Raw genomic sequence first — 27851 nt, 5'->3', positions numbered from 1 at the left:
CCATTTACCAGTGGTTTTGGCACTGTGAGCAGGTGCCAGGTCGTGCTGAAAAATGAAATCTTCATCTCCATAAAGCTTTTCAGCAGATGGAAGCAAGAAGTGCTCCAAAATCTCCTGATAGCTACCTGCATTGACCCTGCCCTTGATAAAACACAGTGGACCAACACCAGCAGCTGACACGGCACCCCAGACCATCACTGACTGTGGGTACTTGACACTGGACTTCTGGCATTTTAGCATTTCCTTCTCCCCAGTCTTCCTCCAGACTCTGGCACCTTGATTTCCGAATGACATGCAGAATTTGCTTTCATCCAAAAAAGTACTTTGGACCACTGAGCAACAGTCCAGTGCTGCTTCTCTGTAGCCCAGGACTGGGGAATGTGGCACCTGTAGCCCATTTCCTGCACACGCCTGTGCACGGTGGCTCTGGATGTTTCTACTCCAGACTCAGTCCACTGCTTCCGCAGGTCCCCCAAGGTCTGGAATCGGCCCTTCTCCACAATCTTCCTCAGGGTCCGGTCACCTCTTCTCGTTGTGCAGCGTTTTCTGCCACACTTTTTCCTTCCCACAGACTTCCCACTGAGGTGCCTTGATACAGCACTCTGGGAACAGCCTATTCGTTCAGAAATTTCTTTCTGTGTCTTACCCTCTTGCTTGAGGGTGTCAATAGCGGCCTTCTGGACAGCAGTCAGGTCGGCAGTCTTACCCATGATTGGGGTTTTGAGTGATGAACCAGGCTGGGAGTTTTAAAGGCCTCAGGAATCTTTTGCAGGTGTTTAGAGTTAACTCGTTGATTCAGATGATTAGGTTCATAGCTCGTTTAGAGAGCCTTTTAATGATATGCTAATTTTGTGAGATAGGAATTTTGGGTTTTCATGAGCTGTATGCCAAAATCATCCGTATTAAGACAATGAAAGACCTGAAATATTTCAGTTAGTGTGCAATGAATCTAAAATATATGAATGTTAAATTTTCATCATGACATTATGGAAAATAATGAACTTTATCACAATATGCAAATTTTTTGAGAAGGACCAGTACATGGCATCACAATGATCTTTAAACAACCTGGCTCAGACTGCAAAAAATCCAAAAGAATCCAGTAAAAACAACATGAAAATAAGCTAAAATTAATGCCAGCAGGCATTCAGTTAAAAACCTAAAATTACACACAGAACACCGAAGTAGGTGTTTTTCTTGAGTTTAAAGTAACAGAGGATTACTTTTCAGGGGACAACGGCCCTTCTCCATCCTATGCTAAAATGATCAGTTGCAATTTAGCACCATTTGGAGCCTTGACCCTGTTGAATCCTCTGGCAGCCCTCTACAGCAGGACAAGGAACCTAATCTCAAAGCTGCAGGCTCCCACATGGAGCATACAAACTCTAAATGATTCATTGTTGGCATTTAAATTTTTTTAACAGAGCAGTTATTGTGCAATAGCCAGAGCCATAATCAGCTACTGTTGTCTTTCTCCATCTGCCAGCATGAACAATAACATGAATGAACAAAATACCAGTAAAGCCATAAAAATCAGTATTAAGGCAGATATATGAATGCAGACCACACCACCGCTTCATGGTCATTAAGGGCTGCAGCAAGACATAGTGCAACCATGGGGAGATTATGTTTTAATCACAGTGTAGTATCCTACTCTTTGCATCTCTTCCCTTCATACACTTACTTAGATTAGATATTTTAAGACACTGCAGTGACTATTTCCCTTTTTAAGTTATTGTGTTGACTTTAGTGGTAGCTTGATACCTGGCACAGCAGCAGCTGCATCCTGATCTCACAGCTCTGCCTGTGTGGACAGAGTGCATACTCGGAGTTGAAAGTGAAAAACCAGCAGCTTCCACTTTGAGACTGATGTGGTACCCATGCATCATTTCTGCACATCAACATGTTTGTGTTAGTGTGAATGTGCACGTGTGTGGGGAGTAGAAAACATACAGGGCTTTTTAGTGAGTTGTCTGCCATGTTTTTTTTCTGAAGCAGTGGAATAATAAATATCATCCAAACACTTTTACAGAGTCTCACTTTGTTTTGCAACTTCCTCCCTACCAGAGTGGATTAAAGTGATATTTCACTTTGGCAAATAATTCCATCTTACATTATAACTATGAGTAGCCAAGCCTAAAAACTAAGATGAGGCTTGAGAGGCTGAGCCAGGTTTATCTAAATAAATGCATTACTAACTTCACTGGCTGTGATAATGGAATACAGTACAGCAAAAATGGAATGTATACACTGGATCTAATGTGTCTTGTCCCTGCAATAAATCTTTTGACTGCAGTGAAGTTGGGTCCAACCCATAAATTATTGCCAGAACAGCCTTTAAACTGTTTTTGTGAACTGTTTTTGTGAACAAAAAGGGAATTGCTGAACAGGGCATATTTACTGTGAGGAAATGTGGGCAGAATATTGATAATACTACCATGTAATAGCTGAAAACATAACTGAGTAACCATTGTATTACTGGCCAACTAATTTGAGTTTAGTGTTGTATTCTTACAGTTTAAACCAGATGTTAGCATACACTGTATAAAATCTAAATGCTTTCCGATTTAGCTCAGTTATAATTACTAAAGCGTGGGTTGTCTGTTTTTGGTACATCATGGAAATCAAAAGGAATAAATTAAGTAATAACAAAATCTTATATGAAAAATGCTAAAAACTGTTTAGGTTTATGTTATTTGGCATTTCATTAGCCTCATAGCATAACAATTGCCTAAGAAACATGTATTCTCTTAGCATTTTTTGTCCCTTTTCCTAATTATTTAAACTAAAAACTCTTTCATCGCATGCTGACACAAGACTTATAAATATGTAGAGAATGTTTAAAATCCGTGACAACAGCTATAAATGTAATTAAAAATCGTGAGTTTGCAATTGTTTGGGATCCTTTATTGTTAAGTTATTCTTTTGGTTCAGACCAATATTTCCTTTGCAAGCATTTGCATCCAACTACAAACAAATACATATTGTTGAAAATTGCTACTAAGTTACTGCTGCTATTGTTGATATTTGTTGTTGTGAACTGTCTTGCTTTGAAACTTCTATGAAACCATTTGTTTCTAACTCAAATATCACAGACACATTTCTGCTGCCCCAAAAAACACCAAAGCACCTTCAGCATGGTTCCTCGGAGGAGTGATGGTGGGGACCATGAGCCTTTAGGCTTAGAACAGCATTACTGCTACTGAGCTGCCATGTACTCAATCTGGCTTCTCCCCAAACAACTACTCTGCTCCTCAGGCAAGCCATTTCCTGAGCTAGAGCTGTGTCGATATTGACCTCCCACAGGTACATGACATTCCTTTCATTATTCCCCTTTTTACTTCTGCAGGAGTAAAAACAGTGGCCACACTCCCTTCACAGTCTTGATTCATAACATGTCTGCTGTCAGTCAGAACTTATGGTCATGGTGTTTGTGTGTGAATGTGTTTGTATGCTGTATTCAGAACATGTCCAAAAAGACGTGGTTGCCAGTGAATGTTTTTTTTTTTTCTTTTAAGGCGCAAACCTACAGAATCTATATAATGACCTAAATTTAACAATGCATCATTTCAACACTGCCTTTGAAGGTTCATTCTAAAACAGAAAATATGTGCTACACTACTTGAAAAACTATTTGCCCACTTACAGATTTCTTCGGTTTTGCTTTTTTTTCACATCTAACTGTTTAATTGTTCATTTAAATGTTCAGATTTTCAAACATGTTTTGATATCAAAAATAATCTAGATAAATGCTAGTTTAGTTTTCTTTGAATTATTTAATTTAATAAGCAAAACTGACTGTCCATAATAACCTGGCTCTACATGAAAGTAGAGCCAGGTAAACCTGTCAACTACCATCAAATCACAGTTGATATAAAGATGGCTGTGAATCAGTCTTTCACATTCTCATTGAGGAATTTCAGCCCACTCTTCTTTGTAGAATTGTTTAAATCCACCAGACTAGAGTGTTATTGAGCATGAAGGGCCTTATTACAGTATCTCAACCGAATTTAAGTCCTGGTTTTAGCTAGGCCACTCAAAAAGCCCCTTTTTAAAGGTGGACTTGCTAGCATGCTTTAGATCATCATCCATTGTCCATACAATCTAATAAGGTGCAAAGCACCCAAAGAACAGTTTGCTGCTGTATGTATTTCCTGAATAACAATAAAAAATAACATGTATATAAAATTTCCCACAGCAAAATGGTTAATTGTTTTGCTAAGAGGCTTTAAATATTTACAATAGTTTTGGTCCATTAATCTAGGGTTAGGCAATCCCCGAACCCGGTGGTGGACACCGGCAGTAAGGGACGCTGTCAAGCTGAAGAAGGAGTCCTATCGGCTGTGGTTGGCTTGTGGGACTCCTGAGGCGGCTGACGGGTACCGTGGGGCCAAGCGTGTCGCGGCCCAGGCGGTGGCAGAGGCAAAAACTCGGACCTGGGAGGAGTTCGGTGAGGCCATGGAGAAGGACTACCGGTTGGCCCCGAAGCAATTCTGGCAAACCGTCCGGCGCCTCAGGAGGGGGAAGCAGTGCTTTGCCAACACTGTTTACAGTGGGGGTGGGGATCTGCTGACCTCGACTGGGGACATTATCGACCGGTGGAAGGAGTACTTCGAGGATCTCCTCAATCTTGCCATCACGCATTCCCTGGTGGAAACAGAGGCTGGGGACTCGGGGTTGGACTCTTTCATCACCCAGGCTGAATTCACCGAGGTGGTTAAAAAACTCCGCGGTGGCAAGGCTTTGGGGTTGCATGAGATCCGCCCTGAGTACCTCAAGTCTTTGGATGTTGTGGGGCTGTCATGGTTGCGTGGGGGACGGGGACAGTGCCTTTGGATTGGCAGACTGGGGTGGTGGTCCCCCTTCATAAGAAGGGTGACCGGAGGGTGTGTTCCAACTACAGGGGGATCACACTCCTCAGCCTCCCTGGTAAGGCCTACGCCAGGGTATTGGAGAGGAAAGTCCAGCCGATAGTCGAACCCCGGCTTCAGGAGGAGCAGTGTGGTTTTCGTCCCAGCCGTGGGACACTGGACCAGCTCTATACCCTCTACAGGGTACTCGAGGGTTCATGGGAGTTTGCCCAACCGGTCCACATGTGTTTTGTGGACCTGGAGAAAGCATTCGACTGTGTCCCTCGTGATGCCCTGTGGGGGGTGCTCCAGGAGTATGGAATCGGTGGCTCTTTACTAGGGGCCATCCGGTCTCTGTACAAGCAGAGCAGGAGTTTGGTTCGCATTACCGACACTAAGTCGGACTTGTTCCCGGTGCATGTTGGACTCCGGCAGGGCTGCCCTTTGTCACCGGTCCTGTTCATAACTTTTATGGACAGGATTTCTAGGCGCAGCCAAGGGCCGGAGGGGGTCTGGTTTGGGGACCAGAGGATTTCATCTCTTCTTTTTGCAGATGACGTTGTCCTGCTGGCCCCATCTAGCCAAGACCTACAGCATGCACTGGGGCGGTTCGCAGCTGAGTGTGAAGCGGCTGGGATGAAGATCAGCTCCTCCAAGTCCGAGGCCATGGTTCTTGACCGGAAAAGGGTGGCTTGTCCTCTTCAGGTTGGAGGGGAGGTCCTGCCTCAAGTGGAGGAGTTTAAGTATCTCGGGGTCTTGTTCACAAGTGAGGGAAGAATGGAGCGGGAGATCGACAGACAGATCGGTGCGGCTGCCACAGTAATGGGGGCACTGTGCCAGTCCGTAGTGGTGAAGAGAGAGCTGAGCCGAAAAGCGAAGCTCTCGATTTACCAGTCGGTCTACGTTCCTACCCTCACCTATTGCCATGAACTTTGGGTCATGACCGAAAGAACGAGATCCCAGATACAAGCGGCTGAAATGAGCTTCCTCCGTAGGGTGGTCGAGCACTCCCTTAGAGATAGGGTGAGGAGCTCGGCCATCTGGGAGGGGCTCGGAATAGAGCCGCTGCTTCTCCACATCGAGAGGAGCCAGTTGAGGTGGCTCGGGCATCTATACCGGATGCCTCCTGAACGCCTTCCTTGGGAGGTGTTCCAGGCACGTCCTACTGGGAAGAGGCCCAGGGGACGGCCCAGGACACGCTGGTGGGACTATGTCTCTCGGCTGGCCTGGGAGTGCCTTGGGCTCCCCCTGGAGCTGCTTCAGGAGGTGTCTGGGGAGAGGTACGTCTGGGTGTCTCTGCTGAGTCTGCTGCCCCCGCAACCCGGTCCCGGATAAAGCAGAAGACGATGAATAGTTATGGTTATATTCTTTGAAACAGAAGGTTCAAAGATAGTTTGTCTGAAGTTTTTTAATCTATTTGTTATTTTGTGAAAACGGTAGCACTGTTGCCTTGCAGCAAGAAGGTCCTGGGTTCAATTCCCGACCGGGGGTCTTTCTGCATGGAGTTTGCATGTTTTCCCTGTGCATGCATGGGTTCTCACCGGGTACTCCGGCTTCCTCCCACAGTCCAAAGACATGCCTGTTAGGTTAATTGGTCACTCTAAATTGCCCTTAGGTGTATGAATGAGTGTGTGCATGGTTGTTTGTGTGTTGCCCTGTGATGGACTGGCGACTTGTCCAGGGTGTACCCTGCCTCTCGCCCATAGACTGGAGATAGGCACCAGCTCCCCCATGACCCACTATGGAATAAGCAGTAGAAAATGACTGACTGACTGACATTCTTGTAGGAAAGAAAAAACTACCCCACACTATGTCAAATGCACAGAAATGTAGCACTTAAAACATTTTCCATAATTATTTATTTGATTTGTGTCTTGATTTGATTGCATTTGTATGTATATTTATTTATCTTACACACTGACTAAACTCAAAGACGAAGTTTAAAGAAACGTCCCACCGGGAGGAGGCCCAGGACACTTCCTATGTCTCTCGGCTGGCCCGGGAACACCTTGGACTCCCCCCGGAGGAGCTGGAAGAGGTGTCAGGGGAGAGGGACTTCTGGGCGTCTCTGCTGAGTCTGCTGCCCCCGCGACCCAGTCCCGGATAAAGCGGAAGACGACGAGTACGAGTACGAGTAATCTAGGGTTAATGTGTGACTCTTCAGCAGTTTGGGACAACCTTTTCTTAGAGTAATTAAATGCACCATTATGATCTGCATGTAATCTAAATCGGCTAAATGTAATGTAACTGATGTTTGGCTTCTTTAAATTACTTATTTGCTACAGCCACTTGTGTACAATACTGATGCTATAAAAAGTCATCAATCTCAAAAATCTGTACTCTGGCTTGTACGTCTGTGGTTGATCAGTGTCCTTTCTTTCACCGACACAAAAGCTTAATAATATGATTCTACCACTGCTGCTTCAGAAAATACCACAAGGATAATTAATGCCTAAATCTGATGCCCATTAAATGAGGTCCATAACCATCTTTTCTAATAACAGTTGAACCGAACATTCTTAAAAGGCTCCCCAGTGTTTCAATGAGGAGAAATAGCTTTCTAAAACAATATTTTAATGTTTCTGTGGTATTTAAAAGAGAAGCACTTGAAGGTTGAGTTCAGGAGGGGAGGAGGCGTTCAACAAAGCTCCCATAGAAGATTCATTAGCAGGCGGGATTTATTAACTTGTCAGATGTCACCCCAGATGTCAAATAGCTAGACATTAAAATATACATAAAAGTTACAAAGTTATTGGTTATTTTCTTCTAGTATGTTTACTTTAAATTATCTATTAACCATTGAAATGTTACTCATTTATTCTAAAATAGTCTGGGATTTATCAAAATTTTAGAAAAAATATATTTAATATATTTGCTCCAGACTTACTATCAACCGTCTTACCCACTGTACTCGTGAAGAAGCGAAGTGTGCTGTGTTTTTATTTATAGTCAAAAAATGGTTCATAGCTTTTTCTGTCCATGAGCTAAAATTTTCATCGTTATTTTCCCCGTCGTCTTTCGCTTTATCCAGGACCAGGTTGTGGGGGCAGTAGACTCAGCAGAGACACCCAGACGTACCTCTCCCCAGACACCTCCTCCAGCTCCTCTGGGGGGAGCCCAAGGCCTTCCCAGGCCAGCCGAGAGACATAGTCCCTCCAGCGTGTCCTGGGCCATACCCTGGGCCTCCTCCCGGTGCGACATGCCTGGAACACCTCCTGAGGAAGGTGTCCAGGAGGCATCCGGTATAGATGCCTGGAAGCTCATTTCAGCCGCTTGTATCCGGGATCTTGTTCTTTCAGTCATGACCCAAAGTTCACGGCCATAGATGAGGTTAGGAACGTAGACCGACCGGTAAATCGAGAGCTTCGCTTTTCAGCTCTGCTCTCTCATCACCACAATGGACCGGCACAGTGCCCCAATTCTTCCCTCACTCGTGAACAAGACCCCGAGATACTTGAACTCCTCCACTTAAGGCAGGAACTCCCCTCCAACCTGAAGAGGACAAGCCACCCTTTTCCGGTCGAGAACCATGGCCTCGGACTTGGAGGAGCTGATCTTCATCCCAGCTGCTTCACACTTGGCTACAAACCACCCCAGTGCATGCTGTAGGTCTTGGCTAGAGGTGGCCAGCAGGACCACGTCATTTGCAAAAAGAAGAGACGAAATCCACTGGTCCCCAAACCAGACCCCCTCTGGCCCTTGGCTGCACCTAGAAATCCTGTCCATAAAAGTTATGAACTGGACTGTTGACAAAGGGCAGCCCAGCCGGAGTCGAACATACACCAGGAACAGGTCCGACTTAGTCCTGGCAATGGCTACCATAATCCTGCTCCGCTTGTACAGAGACCTGATGGCCCCTAATAAAGGGCCCCCGATTCCATACTCCTGGAGCACCGCCCACAGGGCACCACGAGGGACACAGTCTCCTCTCCAATACCCTGGCGTAGGCCTTACCAGGGAGGCTGAGGAGTGTGATCCCCCTGTAGTTGGAACACACCCTCTGGTCACCCTTCTTGTGAAGGGGGACCACCACCCCAGCCTGCCAGTCCAGAGGCACTGTCCCCGACTGCCACGCGATGTGGAAGAGGAGTATCAGCCATGACAGCCCCACAAAATCCAGAGACTTGAGGTACTCAGGGCAGATCTCATCCACCCCCCAAACCCTGCCACCATGGAGCTTTTTAACCACCCCGGTGACTTCAGCCTGAGTTATGAAAGAATCTAACTCCGAGTCCCCAGCCTCTGCTTCCACCAGGGAATGCATGACGGCAGGATTGAGGAGATCCTCGAAATACTCCAACGCTCAATAATCTCCCCTGTTGATGTCAGCAGCTTCCAACCCCCACTGTAAACTTTAAACAGTGTTGGCGAAGCACTGCTTCCCCCTACTAAGGTGCCAGAGTTTGCCAGAATTGCTTCAAGGCCAACCAGTAGTCCTTCTCCATGGCCTTACCGAACTCCTCCCAGGCACAGGTTTTTGCACAGGATTGTGGCCCGACACCACAGTACTGTGGCTCGAAAAACATAAAAACACACAAAATACAAAAACAAAGAGAGAGCGAAGCTCCGAGGCTGCCATCGTCGGCGCCACCTTGGTTGCCTATATATAGCCTTGGCGATCCGTTTGGACACCAGGATGAGAGAGAGGAGGACCACCCATGTAGAGCGGGTCGTACAACGAACCATGCAATCATCCCCACCATGCTCCTCCGCTGTTCCCACAGCCACTAACTATACTGACCCTGAGCCCATTGGGTAGGGCGCGGCTGTCTCCTGACGAACGGCAGTGCCGTCGTGAGGCTCACTAGTGTTTTTACTGTGGTTCTTCCACTCATGTGGTCTCAGTTTGTCCTGCTCGGCCGGTTATAGGGGGGAAACAGCGGGCCGGAACGTAGATCTTAAGGCCCCTAGATTTACGTCACCTGCCAAGCTAATATTAGATCAGGACTATGTGCCTTTAACGGCCCTGTTGGATTCAGGCAGTGATTTGAACGTGATAGATCAGACCTTAGTTACCCAGCTTCACTTAGAAGTAGAGCAGTTGCCCACGCCACGCATGGTCCTGGCTCTGGACAGGCAGACATTGCACAGAATCACCCACTGTACTAAGCCTTTAGAGTTAGTTTTATCTGGAAACCATAGAGAACTCATCTCCCTACACGTTTTCCCGGTCTCACAAAGCACCCTGGTCCTGGGTTTCCCCTGGTTGCGGGAACACAATCCACACCTAAACCTGGCTGAACTCAGGGATTTAGCCCGGGTTCCACCCGAATTCCATGACCTTCGACAGGTTTTTAGTAAGACCCGAGCATTATCGTTGCCTAGTCACCGCCCGTACGACTGTGCTATTGAGCTTTTGCCGGGGCCCCGTTACCCACTAGTGGTTTATTTAGAATCTCTCAGCCTGAACGATTAGTTATGGAGAAATACATAGCTGACCCGCTAGCTGCTGGAATTATTCGCCCCTCGTTTTCACCTCTGGGGGCAGGGTTCTTCTCTGTAGGGAAAAAGGACGGCAGTCTCCAGCCGTGTATCTATTATACAGGCCTAAATGCCATAACAGTTAAAAACAAATACCCATTACCGTTACTCTCTTCAGCCTTGGAACCTGTAGAGGATGCCACCATCTTCACCAAACTAGATCTTAGAAACGCCTATCACCTTGTACGTATCTGCCAGGGAGACGAGTGGAAGATCGCCTTCAAGACGCCAGTGGGACAATTTGAGCACCTGGTTATGCCATTCGGCTTATGCAATGCCCCAGCGGTCTTCCAGGCCCTGGTCAATGACGTTTTAAGAGACTATTTGAACACCTTTGTTTTTGTTTATTTGGATGACATTTTAATTTACTCCAGGAACCTGGCTAATCACCGCCGGCATGTCCGCCTGGTTCTCCAACGTCTGCTGGAGAATCAACTTTTTGTGAAGGCTGAGAAGTGTGACTTTCATCAGGCATCCATCAGCTTCTTGGGGCTAATTCTCAAGGGTGGACAGGTTCGCGCTGATGTGGAGAAGATCAGAGCTGTCTAGGACTGGCCTAGACCTGATTCAAGAAAACAACTGCAGTGGTTCCTCGGCTTTTCTAACTTCTACCAAGGCTTCATACAGACCTACAGCCAGGTGGCCAGACCTTTAACCGCCCTCCCTTCATCCAAGGTACCGTACATCTGGACCACTGAGGCCAACGCAGCCTTCTCCAGACTCAAGAACCGATTCTCCAAGGCCCCCGTTGCTCATCTACCCGGACACCAGTAAGCGGTTTGTTGTGGAGGTGGACGCCTCGGACACCGGAGCAGGGACGGTAGTCTCCTAGCGCTCGGACCTGGATGGGAGACTCCACCCTTGTACCTTTTTCTCCCGCCGCCTGTCTGCGGTTGAACAGAACAGAACTACGACGTGGGCGACAGAGAGTTGTTGGCCATCAAGCTGGCGCTGGAGGAACGGCGTCACTGGCTGGAGGGCACTGAACATCCCGTACTGGTATGGACAGACTACAAAAACTTGTCTTACATCCAGTCTGCCAAACGTCTTAACTCACATCAGTCACGTTGGTCGTTGTTTTTCTCCCGTTTTAATTTGTATATTTCTTTTAGGCCCGGATCTAAGAACACCAAGCCTGACACGCTCTCACGTCAGTTCGGTCATGATGATTCAGAGAAAGAAATACAGGTCCTTCTCAAAAAATTAGCATATTGTGATAAAGTTCATTACTTTCTATAATGTAATGATGAAAATTTAACATTCATATATTTTAGATTCATTGCACACTAACTGAAATATTTCAGGTCTTTCAGAATCAGAATCAGAAAAGCTTTATTGCCAAGTACGTTTTGGACATACAAGGAATTTGTTTTGGCATAGTCGGTGCAATACAGTACAAATTAAACAGTATAAACATATCTACAATATAATATAAATATATGTGCACAGTTTTAAGTGAGTGAGAGTAAATATAGAGCAGTATAAGATGCAAGAGCAATACAACAGTGCAGGTGATCATTGTGCAAGTATGGCAGTGCAAGTAAAGCAGGAGTCCATGCTGAGCGTTAATGTAACGCATAAAGTTACAGGTTACAGGTGTCCTGTCAGCAAAAAAGGGGAGGTGTGGGGGAAAGGGAGAGTGTCAGGGTGGTTTCCGGGCTTTGTTAACCAGGCTGGTGGCAGATGGGAAAAAACTGTTCTTGTGGCGTGAGGTTTTGGTCCGGATGGACCGCAGCCTCCTGCCAGAGGGGAGAGTCTCAAAGAGTCTGTGACCGGGGTGGGAGGGATCAGCCAGAATCTTCCCTGCCCGCTTCAGGGTCCTGGAGGTGTACAGTTCCTGGAGCGACAGTAGACTGCAGCCAATCACCTTCTCAGCAGACCGAATGACACGCTGCAGCCTGCCCTTATCCTTGGCTGTAGCAGCGGCGTACCAGATGGTGATGGAGGAGGTGAGGATGGACTCAATGATGGCTGTGTAGAAGTGCACCATCATAGTCTTTGGCAGGTTGAATTTCTTCAGCTGCCGCAGGAAGAACATCCTCTGCTGGGCTTTCTTGATGAGGGAGCTGATGTTTGGCTCCCACTTGAGATCCTGGGAGATGATGGTTCCCAGGAAGCGGAAAGATTCCACAGTGTCAATTGTGGAGTCACAGAGGGTGATGGGGGCAGGTGGGGCTGGGTTCTGCCTGAAGTCCACAACCATCTCTACTGTCTTTAGAGCGTTGAGCTCAAGGTTGTTCTGGCTGCACCAGTCCAACAGATGGTCCACCTCCCATCTGTACGCAGACTCGTCACCATCAGAGATGAGTCCGATCAGGGTGGTGTCGTCCGCAGACTTCAGAAGCTTGACAGACTGGTGACTGGAGGTGCAGCTGTTGGTGTACAGGGAGAAGAGCAGAGGAGAGAGAACACAGCCTTGGGGGGAACCGGTGCTGATGGTCAGGGAGTCAGAGACGTGCTTCCCCAGCCTCACCCGCTGCTTCCTGTCAGACAGGAAGTCAGTGATCCCCCTGCAGGTGGAGTCGGGCACACTCAGCTGGGAGAGCTTCTCCTGTAGCAGAACTGGGACGATGGTGTTGAAGGCAGAGCTGAAATCCACAAACAGGATCCTGGCATAGGTTCCTGTGGAGTCCAGGTGCCGGAGGATGAAGTGAAGGGCTAGGTTGACTGCATCATCTACAGACCTGTTGGCTCTGTAGGCAAACTGCAGGGGGTCCAGGAGGGGGTCGGTGATGTCTTTTAGGTGTGAGAGCACAAGGCGCTCAAAGGACTTCATCACCACAGAGGTCAGGGCGACGGGTCTGAAGTCATTAAGCCCTGTGGTCCTTGGCCCTGCACGTTAGCTTGCGGCGGGATGTAAACACCGACCAGGATGAACGAAGCGAACTCACGGGGGGAATAGAAAGGCTTACAGTTTATGATGAAGGCTTCCAGGTCTGGAGAACAGTGCTGCTGAATCACTGTCACGTCGTTGCACCAACCACTGTTGAGGTAAAAACAGATTCCTCCACCTTTCGCTTTGCCGGAAAGTTCCGTGTCTCTGTCCGTTCTGTAGAGCTGGAATCCTGCCAGCTGCAGCGCAGAGTCCGGTATTAATCCACACAGCCACGTCTCCGTGAAGTACAAAACTGCCGATGAATAAAAGTCCCTGTTTTTCCCCAACAGCAGTTGTAGTTCCTCCATTTTGTTGGGAAGTGAGCACACGTTAGAGAGAAATATTCCAGGTAACGGTGTTCGTAGTCCACGCTGGCGAAGACGTACCAGCACCCCAGCCCGTTTCCCTCTCTTCCGGCGTTTCACTGCGTGAACAAAGGTGAACGCACCTTTGACCAGAATGTCCAAAAATTCCAGAGCAGTAGGCAGAAAAGTTGGAAATAACTCCTCTGGTGTAGTAGCCCTGATGTTCATGAGTTCTTCTCTGGTGAGAGAGCTCCGGGTACCATCACAGAAGACCGTTTTAAAGCAAAAAACAAAACAAAACAATGCGCACCAACCGAGGCGACCATCTGCGGCGCCATCTTGGATCATATATTTCATTGTCTTAATACGGATGATTTTGGCATACAGCTCATGAAAACCCAAAATTCCTATCTCACAAAATTAGCATATTTCATCCGACCAATAAAAGAAAAGTGTTTTTAATACAAACAACGTCAACCTTCAAATAATCATGTACAGTTATGCACTCAATACTTGGTCGGGAATCCTTTTGCAGAAATGACTGCTTCAGTGCGGCGTGGCATGGAGGCAATCAGCCTGTGGCACTGCTGAGGTCTTATGGAAGCCCAGGATGCTTCGATAGCGGCCTTTAGCTCATCCAGAGTGTTGGGTCTTGAGTCTCTCAACGTTCTCTTCACAATATCCCACAGATTCTCTATGGGGTTCAGGTCAGGAGAGTTGGCAGGCCAATTGAGCACAGTGATACCATGGTCAGTAAACCATTTACCAGTGGTTTTGGCACTGTGAGCAGGTGCCAGGTCGTGCTGAAAAACGAAATCTTCATCTCCATAAAGTTTTCAGCAGATGGAAGCATGAAGTGCTCCAAAATCTCCTGATAGCTAGCTGCATTGACCCTGCCCTTGATAAAACACAGTGGACCAACACCAGCAGCTGACACGGCACCCCAGACCATCACTGACTGTGGGTACTTGACACTGGACTTCTGGCATTTGGCATCTCCTTCTCCCCAGTCTTCCTCCAGACTCTGGCACCTTGATTTCCGAATGACATGCAGAATTTGCTTTCTACCGAAAAAAGTACTTTGGACCACTGAGCAACAGTCCAGTGCTGCTCCTCTGTAGCCCAGGTCAGGCGCTTCTGCCGCTGTTTCTGGTTCAAAAGTAGCTTGACCTGGGGAATGCGGCACCTGTAGCCCATTTCCTGCACACGCCTGTGCATGGTGGCTCTGGATGTTTCTACTCCAGACTCAGTCCACTGCTTCCGCAGGTCCCCCAAGGTCTGGAATAGGCCCTTCTCAACAATCTTCCTCAGGGTCCGGTCACCTCTTCTCGTTGTGCAGCGTTTTCTGCCACACTTTTTCCTTCCCACAGACTTCCCACTGAGGTGCCTTGATACAGCACTCTGGGAACAGCCTATTTGTTCAGAAATTTCTTTCTGTGTCTTACCCTCTTGCTTGAGGGTGTCAATAGTGGCCTTCTGGACCGCAGTCAGGTCGGCAGTCTTACCCATGATTGGGGTTTTGAGTGATAAACCAGGCTGGGAGATTTAAAGGCCTCAGGAATCTTTTGCAGGTGTTTAGAGTTAACTCGTTGATTCAGATGATTAGGTTCATAGCTCGTTTAGAGACCCTTTTAATAATATGCTAATTTTGTGAGATAGGAAGTTTGGGTTTTCATGAGCTGTATGCCAAAATCATCCGTATTAAGACAATAAAAGACCTGAAATATTTCAGTTAGCGTGCAATGAATCTAAAATATATGAATGTTAAATTTTCATCATGACATTATGGAAAATGATAATGAACTTTATCACAATATGCTAATTTTTTTAGAAGGATCTTTATTTCCTATTCTACCTCCCAGCTGTACTGTCGGTGCATTAACCTGGGAGATAGAGGAGAGCGTGCGGCGAGCCCTTTCTGATGACCCGGGGCCTGATAACGGACCAGTGGGCCCCCTCTATGTTCCTCTTTCCGTACGATCCCGTCTGATTGGCTGGTTCCATTCGGCCAGATTCGCCACTCATCCCGGGGCCAGCCGAACTATAGCCTCGATCACCAGGAGGTACTGGTGGCCTACCTTGCACCGAGATGTGAGGGACTACATTGCTGCTTGTGTGCCCTGTGCCAGGAATAAGACCTCCAACTGACCTTCAGCGGGCTTATTACAGCCGCTGAGTACCCCTTCACGGCCCTGGTCCCACATCGCCATAGATTTCGTGACAGGCCTACCATGTTCCGGTGGCATGACCGCCATCCCTACCATCATTGATCACTTCTCAAAGGCTTGTCACCTCATCCCGCTACGAAAGCTGCCTTCTGCCCTCCAAACGGCAAAACCGCTGGTCAAGCACTTGTTTCGGCTCCACGGCATCCCTCAAGAGATCTTATCTGACAGAGGTCCCCAGTTCATCGCCCGGGTTTGGAAGGGGTTTTGTGCTGCCCTTGGGGCAAAGGTCTCGCTGACCTCCGGCTACCATCCCCAATCTAATGGTCAGGTGGAGCAGTTGAATCAGGAACTGGAGTCGGCCTTAAGGTGCGTCACGTCATCAGACCCCACCGAGTGGAGAGCCTTTCTACCGTGGGTGGAGTACTCCCACAACTCTCACATCTCGGCTGCTACAGGCTGTACCCCTTTTGAAGCCTCCTTGGGGTACCAGCCGGCCTTGATCCTGCCGACAACAAAGAGGCGACCGTACCTACAGTCCAACACCACATCCGCAGATGCAAGCGTATGTGGTCCTCCACTACCAGGGCACTCCAGAGGTCTGCTGCCCTCAATAAACGCTATGCTGATCGGCGACGTGTGCGGGCTCCCACCTACTGCCCAGGTCAGAAGGTTTGGCTCTCTGCACGTGACGTCCCACTCAGTTCTATGTCAAAGAAACTGTCTCCCAGGTTTATAGGTCCTTATGTCATCCATTCTGTTATCAGTCCCTCCGTTGAGGGGGAGGTGGTGTCAGGATCTGAACTGCTGATCATGCCAGTAACCAGTTTCCTCACTAGGTGTAGCAGGAATCCTGAGATCTGGAGGCTGACAGGTGCAGCCTATCTAGTCATCAGCCATGGTGCAATAAAAGGGAGGACTGCTAGCATATCAGCGGCTGACTGTTTTGCCACAGTGGTATTACAACCGGCTCACCTCGAATCTCATGTTTTATAGTGTTCTTGTCAAGCCAAGCTCTCAGTAACCTTTGCCTATCTTATGCAGGTATTGCTCTATGCTTCGCTACTTTGGTTTAGAAGAATCTCTGGAATTCCCACAGACCGTGAAATTCACTGGACATCTTACCTGGCTGCCAGTCCGAACGGATCACTGTACCGCTCCAGCCACGAATCCTGTCCACCCATCCTCAAAGGATTATTTCCCTGGCTCCTGCCGACATTGTTCTCTGGATCAGCTCTCAGTCCTGACGTGTCCTCTCCCTGGCAGATACCGACGCACCATCAGTAAGCATTACCTGCACCTAGTCTATTCGTTCCAAGTTACTATTACTTACCTCTGTTCCTTCCCATCACAGCCCAGCCCGGCCTTCATGGTTGCCAGATCCTCGTTCCTGTCTTTAAATAAAATAATTAAAATGTTCTTTGTTCCTGAGTGATCTCTGCATGTGGGTCAAGTCGGCAATCAAAACTATGACACTGTGAGTGGCGGAATTTAAAACAAAAATCCAGAAAATAATATTGTGTGATTTTTAAGTAATTAATTTACATTTTATTGCATGACATAAGTATTTGATACATCTGGACACTGTATATATAAATATAAATGAAAACATTTAATCATGTACAAATCCTAATAAACAAATCGGGATGAGTAAAAAGGGGAAATATGGAGATGGAGTTGGTCTAGTTCTCATAAACTTGTACAAGAAGACATATGTGATTCAACTCTACTCCATGTCCACGGCTGCTCATATTATTTCATATTAGGTTATGGTCTCTGTCACTGTCATATTTACAGAAGGAAGAGTTATTTATTGTTTTATGGACAAAACAAGGTCCATGCTTGGCCTGAATCTAGGGCTAAGTCTACAGATGATATGTTTTACAGAGGTAAACTGTATCATCAAACTTACACTGCTTTGATATACTGGTCCTTCTCAAAATATTAGCATATTGTGATAAAGTTCATTATTTTCCATAATGTCATGATGAAAATTTAACATTCATATATTTTAGATACATTGCACACTAACTGAAATATTTCAGGTATTTTATTGTCTTAATACAGATGATTTTGGCATACAGCTCATAAAAACCCAAAATTCCTATCTCACAAAATTAGCATATTATTAAAAGGGTCTCTAAACGAGCTATGAACCTAATCATCTGAATCAACAAGTTAACTCTAAACACCTGCAAAAGATTCCTGGGGCCTTTAAAACTCCCAGCCTGGTTCATCACTTAAAACCCCAATCATGGGTAAGACTGCCGACCTGACTGCTGTCCAGAAGGCCACTATTGACACCCTCAAGCAAGAGGGTAAGACACAGAAAGAAATTTCTGTACGAATAGGCTGTTCCCAGAGTGCTGTATCAAGGCACCTCAGTGGGAAGTCTGTGGGAAGGAAAAAGTGTGGCAGAAAACGCAGCACAACGAGAAGAGGTGACCGGACCCTGAGGAAGATTGTGGAGAAGGGCCGATTCCAGACCTTGGGGGACCTGCGGAAGCAGTGGACTGAGTCTGGAGTAGAAAAATCCAGAGCCACCGTGCACAGACGTGTGCAGGAAATGGGCTACAGGTGCCGCATTCCCCAGACCTGGGCTACAGAGAAGCAGCACTGGACTGTTGCTCAGTGGTCCAAAGTACTTTTTTCGGATGAAAGCAAATTCTGCATGTCATTCAGAAATCAGGTGCCAGAGTCTGGAGGAAGACTGGGGAGAAGGAAATGCCAAAATGCCAGAAGTCCAGTGTCAAGTACCCACAGTCAGTGATGGTCTGGGGTGCCGTGTCAGCTGCTGGTGTTGGTCCACTGTGTTTTATCAAGGGCAGGGTCAATGCAGCTAGCTATCAGGAGATTTTGGAGCACTTCATGCTTCCATCTGCTGAAAAGCTTTATGGAGATGAAGATTTCACTTTTCAGCACGACCTGGCACCTGCTCACAGTGCCAAAACCACTGGTAAATGGTTTACTGACCATGGTATCACTGTGCTCAATTGGCCTGCCAACTCTCCTGACCTGAACCCCATAGAGAATCTGTGGGATATTGTGAAGAGAACATTGAGAGACTCAAGACCCAACACTCTGGATGAGCTAAAGGCCACTATCGAAGCATCCTGGGCCTCCATAAGACCTCAGCAGTGCCACAGGCTGATTGCCTCCATGCCACGCCGCATTGAAGCAGTCATTTTTGCAAAAGGATTCCCGACCAAGTATTGAGTGCATAACTGTACATGATTATTTGAAGGTTGACGTTTTTTGTATTAAAAACACTTTTCTTTTATTGGTCGAATGAAATATGCTAATTTTGTGAGATAGGAATTTTGGGTTTTCATGAGCTGTATGCCAAAATCATCCGTATTAAGACAATAAAAGACCTGAAATATTTCAGTTAGTGTGTAATGAATCTAAAATATATGAATGTTAAATTTTCATCATGACATTATGGAAAATAATGAACTTTATCACAATATGCTAATATTTTGAGAAGGACCTGTATATTAACTGTGAACCTGAGGGCAAGATAGGGTTCATCATATTTTCTGATTAGACTCAAACCTGAACTTGAACAACCAAAAAAATCTATTAATAAATAATCTACAACCTCCAACCACTTTCAAAACATTGCAGGATAGATTTCTTATCAAACCAGGAAAATGTTTTTTTTTATTTGGTTAGATTGTTAAAATGATATTCACATAGGTCACAGATCTGGTAATGGCATTTACACAAAATAAAAAAAAAACAGCCACCTGCAGCTCATCCAAAGTGCTTTGGCCATAGTCCTGACCAACACTAGGAAAATCACAGAACTCCCTGTTTATTAATTAATATAATTTAAAAATGTGCCTCTGTTTCATATCATATTCAAACCAAATGGAAACAGGAATTAAAAGATGATATATTAAAACCATCGAAGTGAATAGGTGTGGTATTAAGCAATGTGTTAAACATTTTTTTCTTAACATGGGATTTTTCCTCATTTTAAATAAACACAAGCTGAAAGTTGAATTTTCTAAATTTTCTCTTTTATAATTTAGCTACTGTTATACAAGAGGAATTTATTTTTAAGGCTTTTTACACATCTTTACCAGGGTGCCATGAATAATGAAAGGCACTGTATGTTTATCTGACAGAACCAAATATGGAACATTGTTGCAGGCTGTTTAACACCAGCCTCCTGATGATGTTACAGACCTTTGTTGTAAATCGATGGTATTAGTTTTGTGCTGCAAACGTATTTGATCATGTTCAGCAATCTATATCAGCACCTTTACCTGTGACAAATATTTAACTACCCCATCAAATGATTCTTAATTATTTAAGATACATAAATAATTGGTTGAGGCATTATTAAAAAACATGCATCAGTAAATGTTTAAAATCTACACTGCTCATTACAGGGACTGACACGGTGAAAAGGGATAACCCTGGACAGCTCAATTTTCCAAAAAGAAGCATCAGTCGAAACGAATGAAAAGAAAAGATCCTCAGTACCAACTCTGTTGCTATGTAGCAACTTAGTCTTCTTTTTAGTCACTAAAAGTGAGGAAGGAGCTTGGGAGTTCGATTATCAACGCTGCATGAAGGGCAAATCAAAGAGAACAAAGAGTCAGCAGAGTATGATCTAAAGGCAAATGGGGCTCAAGATGAGCTGTTTGAGATAATTTGGAGCAGAAAACTCCCAGTGCTTGATGTGTGTGTTCCTCAGAGGAAGAATAACAGCGAGTGGATTAAGCTATAAAGAAATACGAGACACCACTGTGGACAGAGACAACAGAGAAAGCTGCAAATCTCAGGAAGTTTTTCAGCAACTTCTTTTCTGCATCCCTTTTCCTGGCAGAATGACCTGTTGCTATGGAAACCATGCAGACCACATGTGTGAATTTAATATCCTTCAGTGTGTGATTACTGCGAAAACCTAAACCGCCATCTGATTCTTTAATGTCCCTTGCTGATTGCAGCTGTTCTTTTGAAGCATAATTTACAGCCAATCCACGACAAATTGTTACTTTTAATCTGCACAGTCTGAGTCTGAATACTGGAACACACTTGGCACACTGAGACCATCCAGACTATTCACACACCAGGTTAACCCCTAACAAGCAGAGGATGTCTTTGTGGGGCCCATTAAATCAGTTCTGTGTGGTCATGTTTAAAACGCCCCAAGGTTTATTTCAAATTATGTTGGAGAACCTAATGTTTCCAAGAATTCAAAGTGGGACAGAGGCTTGGTGAAATGTGTAGAAATATTCCACAAGAGGACTTTTTTTAAGGAACCAGTTGAAACAAACGTCATAAATATTATGGTTTACTCTGCCTTGCAAAAGTGTTCATGCCCCTTGAATTTTTCAACTTTGTGTCATGGTAATGTCATGGCAATGACAAATCTTATCGTAATTTATTGGGATTTTATATGACTGAGCAACACAAGAAAGCTCAGAGTTGTGAAGTGGAATAAACAGAAAAATAAAAAAGTGTGCAACGCACTGGACTTAGTTGTCTTTACTCTTGTTATCCCCAAATCAAATCAAATGCAAACAACTGCAATTTGTCACATTTGCAGTTTCCCTGAAACCAAGTAAAAACTGGAGCAAATGTGGACGAAGGTGGTCACAGGTCAGGTCACATGAAAAAAAAAACTGAGCTTTTGGGCTTACATGCAAAGCATTTTGCATAGGTAAAACTAACACTGGACATCACCATCCCCACTATAAAATACAGTGGTGGTAGTATCATGTTTTTGGAATGCCTTTCTTCAGCGAGGAAAGGGAAGCTGGTCAGAGATAATGGGATGTTGGAAGAAAACCTCTTATGAAAGACTTGAGACTGAGGCACACACCTTCCTGCAGGATGACCCGAAAAATACACCCAGAGGTACAATAGAATGATTTAGATCAAAGCATATGCATGTGTTAGATTTATCCAGTCAAAGTCAAGACCTAAGTCTAACTAAGAATATGTGGCAAGATTTGAAAAGAGCTTCTTACAGACACCCTTCATCCAGTCTGACTAGGCTTCACCTAAAAGAGGAATGGACAACATTTCTCTGGATGTGCTAAGCTTGTAGGGACATTCCCCAAAGAGTCACTGCTGTAATGGAAGTAAAAGGTTGTTCAACATAATATTGACTCAGAAGGGCTGAAGGCACATCCACACCACACTTTTCAGAATTTGTATTGTATTAACAAAATTGAAACCTTTTCTTCAACATATAATATGCACTACTGCCAGAATTTATTGTCATAACAGCTCTTCGACTGACGAGCAGTTTCTTTTGGTAAATGGTGCAGGAAACAGGAAACGTACAACGGCAGGCATGGAACAAAAAACAGCACAAACATGTAAACACATGAAATGAACACATGAACGTAGTAAGTGTAGGATCTAAAATGGTGTGCAAATAAGTTGCAAAACTTAAGTAAAGAAGCTTTAGTGTGCTGGTCTATCACATATATTTGTAGTGAGAAAAATGTTCAAGGGGTATGAATACTTTTGCAAAACATTGTAAATTAAATACTTTGCCTTTTGCTTAAATTGGTTTGAATGGATAATTTGACAAAAATACTGCAATTTAATTTAGAGATTTATTGTCAAAAGTCGTTAACACTTAATTCAGCAGGGAAGAATAATATTTTAAAAAAATAGGATAGAAATATAATATTTCCTGGTTAAAGATTTATGCTCCTTTCCTGAGAAAATGTCAGAACACCTGATAAGATAACAATAACAACCCGAGCCTTTATAAACTGACCCTAGACTTCTTTATTGGTTGGGGATTTCAGTCAGCACTGTTCTTGTCAAAGTTCTTCCCTTAGCTTTGATACGGACGCCTCCCAACCTGACTTTCATTGCATTTTGTGTTTGATTTTGCTATGCCCTCAATCTGAGCCTTAAAGTGCAATGATGCCCCAAACTCTCCCAAGACCTGTTGCTGTGGCTTTATTCTTATCAGCAGTCTTGGCCCAGCTAAGAAAAGCTGCATCTGGAGTCTGCTCTGACCTTTGTTAGACAGAAAGCAGCATGGTAAGGTGGTCAGAATCAGTTGCAGGTGGTTAGGTAAGTCTCAAAAGGGCAACCAACAGTGTGTATCTGCAGTAGCACAGTACTATGTCTCTTCAATGTTTTTCTTTCTCTTTGCCATCAAATTATGTGTCTTGTGCTCACCTGCCATGAGTGATCAATTTTAATTTTCACTGAATAAATTTGTTTTATGTAATAATTCTTTGCAGGAGATGTATTTGCTCAATAAAAAAATAAACACAAATAGAAAACAATTCTATTTATTCTGTGGGAGGGAGAAGATATGAGGGAGAAAAATGTCTGTTTTAGTTTTTCTAGTCACAGATTTATTTTGTGATCATAATACTTAAATAGTACAGTATGAGCTCAAATACCTCAAATACCAACTAGACTCCTTTGTTTAATTATCTATTGCAAACATAAAAATAAAAGTCTTGTGCTTTCACCTAAAACTGAAATGAGTATCAATATTGCTGAACCGGAGAGAAATGGACAAAACAAGGCCACAGAATATGACAGGCAATAAAAAATTAAATTCAACCTGCAAGCAGTACTTAAATAGAAGAACAAAAACATCAGAAAACACTGCATCCCCAGTTTCCAAATCAAAAACAGATGAACTGTAAGATTAAACAAAGTCCAGGGTGTGCACCTGCTGATGTGTATGACCTTCTACAGACTGAACAAGATTTTTAAACAATCCAAAGCAAACCGCTCGTTAGGGCAACATACATGAATGTTAAAATCACCAACTATTAAAACATGATCATATTTACGCAAAATTTCAGTATAAAATCAGAAAAGCTGTTAAAAAAAATCTCTCTATATTTTGGTGGTCGGTATTACTGCGCACAGTACAGGCTGAGAACGGCCCAGCACAAATATAAGTTGAAAGTTGGAAGAGGGAACCGGGACCTGGAGTTTGCAGAAAACGTGATTCTTAAAGACAGTCAATATTCCTCCAACTCGATTGCTCCAAGGATGAGCATTGAGATATACTAAACCTATCCACTTGCAGCTTTGGCATACTTGAGATTGGACTACAAAATTGCAGCGCGAAATAAAAATGGTGGTTTGTAAAATTGGTTACCGTGACCTTGTTTAGCTGTTTCACTGCAAATACTGTGACAGTAAGTTCAAAATACCATAATAGAGAAAAAAGTGAGAAAACATATATTCAAAGTATAAAAAAATATGACCCAAACAGAATATAAAAATATCAATGCAACACCTAGCGAGACTAAATGAAACTTTCCTGCACTCCTACAGATTCCTAGTATACAAAAGAAATGTATTTAAGGGCTAGAAAATGGGATTTTGCATATGTCCCCTTTAAGCAACATCCTCAAAAATCCTTTCAGTGACAGAAGTGCATGTTTCAGTAGGATCATAGTAAAAAGCAAAAGGGTGTTTTCAGCAAATATTAGACCCTCCCAGAGTCCTAGCCTAAATGGACCCTTGGAAAAAATACAATGGACAAACAGAGAGCTGAACAGGCTGAAGCATGCATGAAAGCTTTAACCCCAGTCCTTGTAGAAAGTCAATATCCAGATGGTGTTAAAAAGCTTCCCCATTTAAAGTATGTGAAATTATGAGTCATAGAATGGTATCGTTTCGAATCAAAACAATGCTTTTAATTCATACAAAACGTTTTGTGCTAACCTACTTTGGCTCCGGTCTAAACTGTCCCTATTTATGATATTTGGTACAATATACAAGAAACAAAATGTGACACAGAGGTCTTCAACTATTAAACAGCTGTATTTTTTGCACCAAGCAAGAAACTAGAACATATTTCATTTCAGCAACAGTGAATGGCCTCAGTCCCTGTGTGCACTGCAGCAAAAAATAGGAGACGGTGCAACAGCATGGTAAATGTTTGTGTTTAGATGAATTCACTGCTACTGTCAAGCTCAGTATCCCAGCATCATGCCTTCTGTTTATTGTCAGTTTTAATGAAGATTTTCTTTGTGTTTATATGTTTTCTGACTCTGTATTCTGGTGTGTCATCATGCTCTTTAGCATCACTTAATCATCACTTATGCCTTTCTACAATGACCCCTCTGTACATTTATTTAGTAAATATTGTTTCATACACAAAAGCAATACAGATATGCTCTTTATGTGAAGCAGCAAAACTATGTAAAAATAATACAAAAATGTATTATTTATTTAAACTAACTGAGTTTTTGTTTAGTTGAAGCTATGATTCTGAAGCTCCGTTGAGGGCAGGTGTTCGGACCCAGGTGGAAGGTGGTTGGCAAAGACACTGAGCAGGTAGTTAACTTTTACAGAATGAAGTGAAGTTCTGCGTTGTCCTTACCGTTATTTTCTTACCATTACATACATTTGCTTAAGGGAAAGAAATGGCAACAGTGCTTGTATATTTTTAGACTACCTACTTCTAGCAGAGCTGTTCTTTGCATTCCACCGCTGTTGTTTTGACCCAATAAAATACTAAAAGTGAAACTTAAACCATCTCTCGATGTCTGATAAATTGGGATTTTTTTAACCACTTGGGAGTACTTATGGAGAAATTCAATTTAATTCCCAGAGTTTCAATTGTTCCTAATTTTGAGATAAATAAATGGAGATGGTGATGTCACAGATAAGTAACTTCCAGGGTCGTTACATAGCAGGACACTGTGAATTGTACTCCATGAATAGATTAATGTTTAACAACAGGTGAATATCAAAAGTTACACACACACTTCAAAGACATATCAGGACTTGGTATTTGACAAAATATCCTTTATTTCCTTATGCTTAGAGCTACGTAACAGTTGTTTGTTTTTTCAAAACGCCAACATACATGGCAAGAGGAAAAAGCCCTGTGATGGCAACAAGAGGTAGTTCTTTGGAAGTTTCAAAAGTAGTTCAGAAACTTTTAATTCAACCCCACATTTCACTCTCCCAAAGTAAATTTTGAATAAGAATTCAAAGTTGCAAAATCCTGTAAACAGCCATGTTTTTGGACTGTGGGAGGAAGTACCTAGAAAAAATCCAAGCATGCATAGAGAAAACTGGACAACTCCATGCTAAAAGGATCTGGACCTATAACCTCCTTGCTATAAAATCACAGTACTACCAACTGCGCTACTTTGCTGCTCCACTAGTCATTCGTTTCTTGCAAATTAGCTACCAATCCTTGATTATGTGCTATTAATTTAGCGATGTTAAATTCATTTTAATTTTGTGAAAAATATAAAAAAAATCTTAGTGCTTTAAATTTGTGATAAAAGTTTTCCCTGGGATAGGTTAAGAACTGACAGAATTTTGATAGATTTTTAGACTGATTAAAGGGATTTTCGTATGTAAATTAAATAGCTTAATGTAGGGGTTATTAGAAAGAAAACATTAATGTTTGTGTAGATGAACCAAAAATCTTTGTTTCCCTTTTTTTATCCGAAAAACTACATTTTGTATATTAATGTGTCTTTGCTAGACTTGTGGCTTGTGCATACATCTGTTTTGACCCACAATGTCTACAACCCACAACAGAAGAATTTTGGTTTCATCGACAATCACTGCTGTTATATAAACATTTTAGATATGGATCCTATTTTCTTTATTGTATTTCCACAAACTGTTGTTGTGCTCATTTAAAATAAACCTGCAGCACCCTAATTTTCCATGGTACTGTGCTCCTCCCTAAATACAAACCACAAAAGTTGATGAACCACGTTGCTATTTCAACAGAAAACATTGTTGTGCAGAGCAGCCACAGATTAAGACGAGGGATACCCATTTCCCTCTGCTCAGCGTGTACACCAATGTACAATTTCCATATAGATTGCCTGCCATTCGATTCCATTTTGATATAGCAGAAGAGGCAAAATGATACAACAGAGTCCATATATTTGGGAGACCTAGGTAACAATATATGTTGCTCTGAGAATGTAGTTGGAAAAAAAGAAAACGGCTGGAAACAAGCTCAGGTCTTAAAATTAGCTCACAGTAGAAACCACAGTTGCATATTACATGCTGTACTTCAGGCATACTGTTTCGATGTGAATTCTTGCTATGGAAAGTGGAGAAACAGAGTACTATGTCCGTTCAGTTTCCACAGCCCGCTGCAGCACATCACAGGACATAAAAAAGTATAGAGTGACTTGATGGCTTTAAGGGCACCAAGTTTATAGCTTTTGATTTCAGTCTTCAAAGGAAGTTTGGAATTTTTTTTATTGCCTAGCTAAATGATTAAACTTTTCTCACAACTCATGATAAATGATGCTTTTATGTCTTTGCTTACTTGGCAAACTCTAGAGTAAAACGTCTATGCTATGTAAAGTCAGATCCTGTAGTTAAAGTCTATTCATACTGGAGTTTTAGGCACATTAAGTATTAATATTGATTCAAATCTAAAACGAGCCCCTCTGAGACATCCATCCAGGTAAATCCTAGCACCTCTTGCCTTCATAAAGAGGATTTTAAGCATGTGGCTGACCTTCTTATACTGTGTGTAAAAGTAAAGCAGTGAGTGCAGGAATTGCTCATCCCACACTCTTAAATGAACTGTGCTGCTGTTCTTCCCTGCCCTCATAATAAGTCTGTGTTAAATCACTTCAGTGTTGCCTGCCTAAATTATTAATAGCTTCATATACCTTCAACTCACATTGCAAACTTTGGCGTAGAAATTTCTACACATTTTATCTTTCTTTCAATTCATCAGCTAAAATAATTTAAATGACTTAAATACCAGTTAAATTTAGAAATGTACATACCATACAGTACTGACCAAATGTTTGGACACACCTTCTCATTCAAAGAGTTGTCTTTATTTTCATGACTTAATATTGTAGCTTCACACTGAAGGCATCAAAACTATGAATGAACACATGTGGAATTATATACTGAACAAAAAAGTGTGAAACAACTGAAAATATGTCTTATATTCTAGGTTCTTCAAAGTAGCCACCTTTTGCTATGATTACTGCTAAGCACACTCTTGGCATTCTGTTGGTGAGCTTCAAGAGGTAGTCACCTGAAATGGTTTTCACTTCACAGGTGTGCCCTGTCAGGTTTAATAAGTTTGATTTCAAGCCTTATAAATGGGGTTGGGACAATCAGTTGTGTTGTTCAGGAGGTGGATACAGTACACAGCTGATAGTCCTACTGAATAGACTGTTAGAATTTGTATTATTGCAAGAAAAAA

The 27851-nt window shown here is 43.6% G+C and overlaps 1 pseudogene; it reads left to right on the top strand.

The window, feature by feature from the left end:
• Window positions 1-15659, top strand: part of LOC124882489 — a 58385-nt pseudogene extending 42726 nt beyond the window's left edge.
• The last annotated feature ends 12192 nt before the right edge of the window (window positions 15660-27851 follow it).

Source organism: Girardinichthys multiradiatus, chromosome 15 (genome assembly GCF_021462225.1).
Source record: "Girardinichthys multiradiatus isolate DD_20200921_A chromosome 15, DD_fGirMul_XY1, whole genome shotgun sequence".
NCBI classification, from domain to species: Eukaryota; Metazoa; Chordata; class Actinopteri; order Cyprinodontiformes; family Goodeidae; genus Girardinichthys; species Girardinichthys multiradiatus.
Note: the sequence above shows the minus strand (reverse complement) of the source record. Positions and strands in the feature narration are given on the sequence as shown.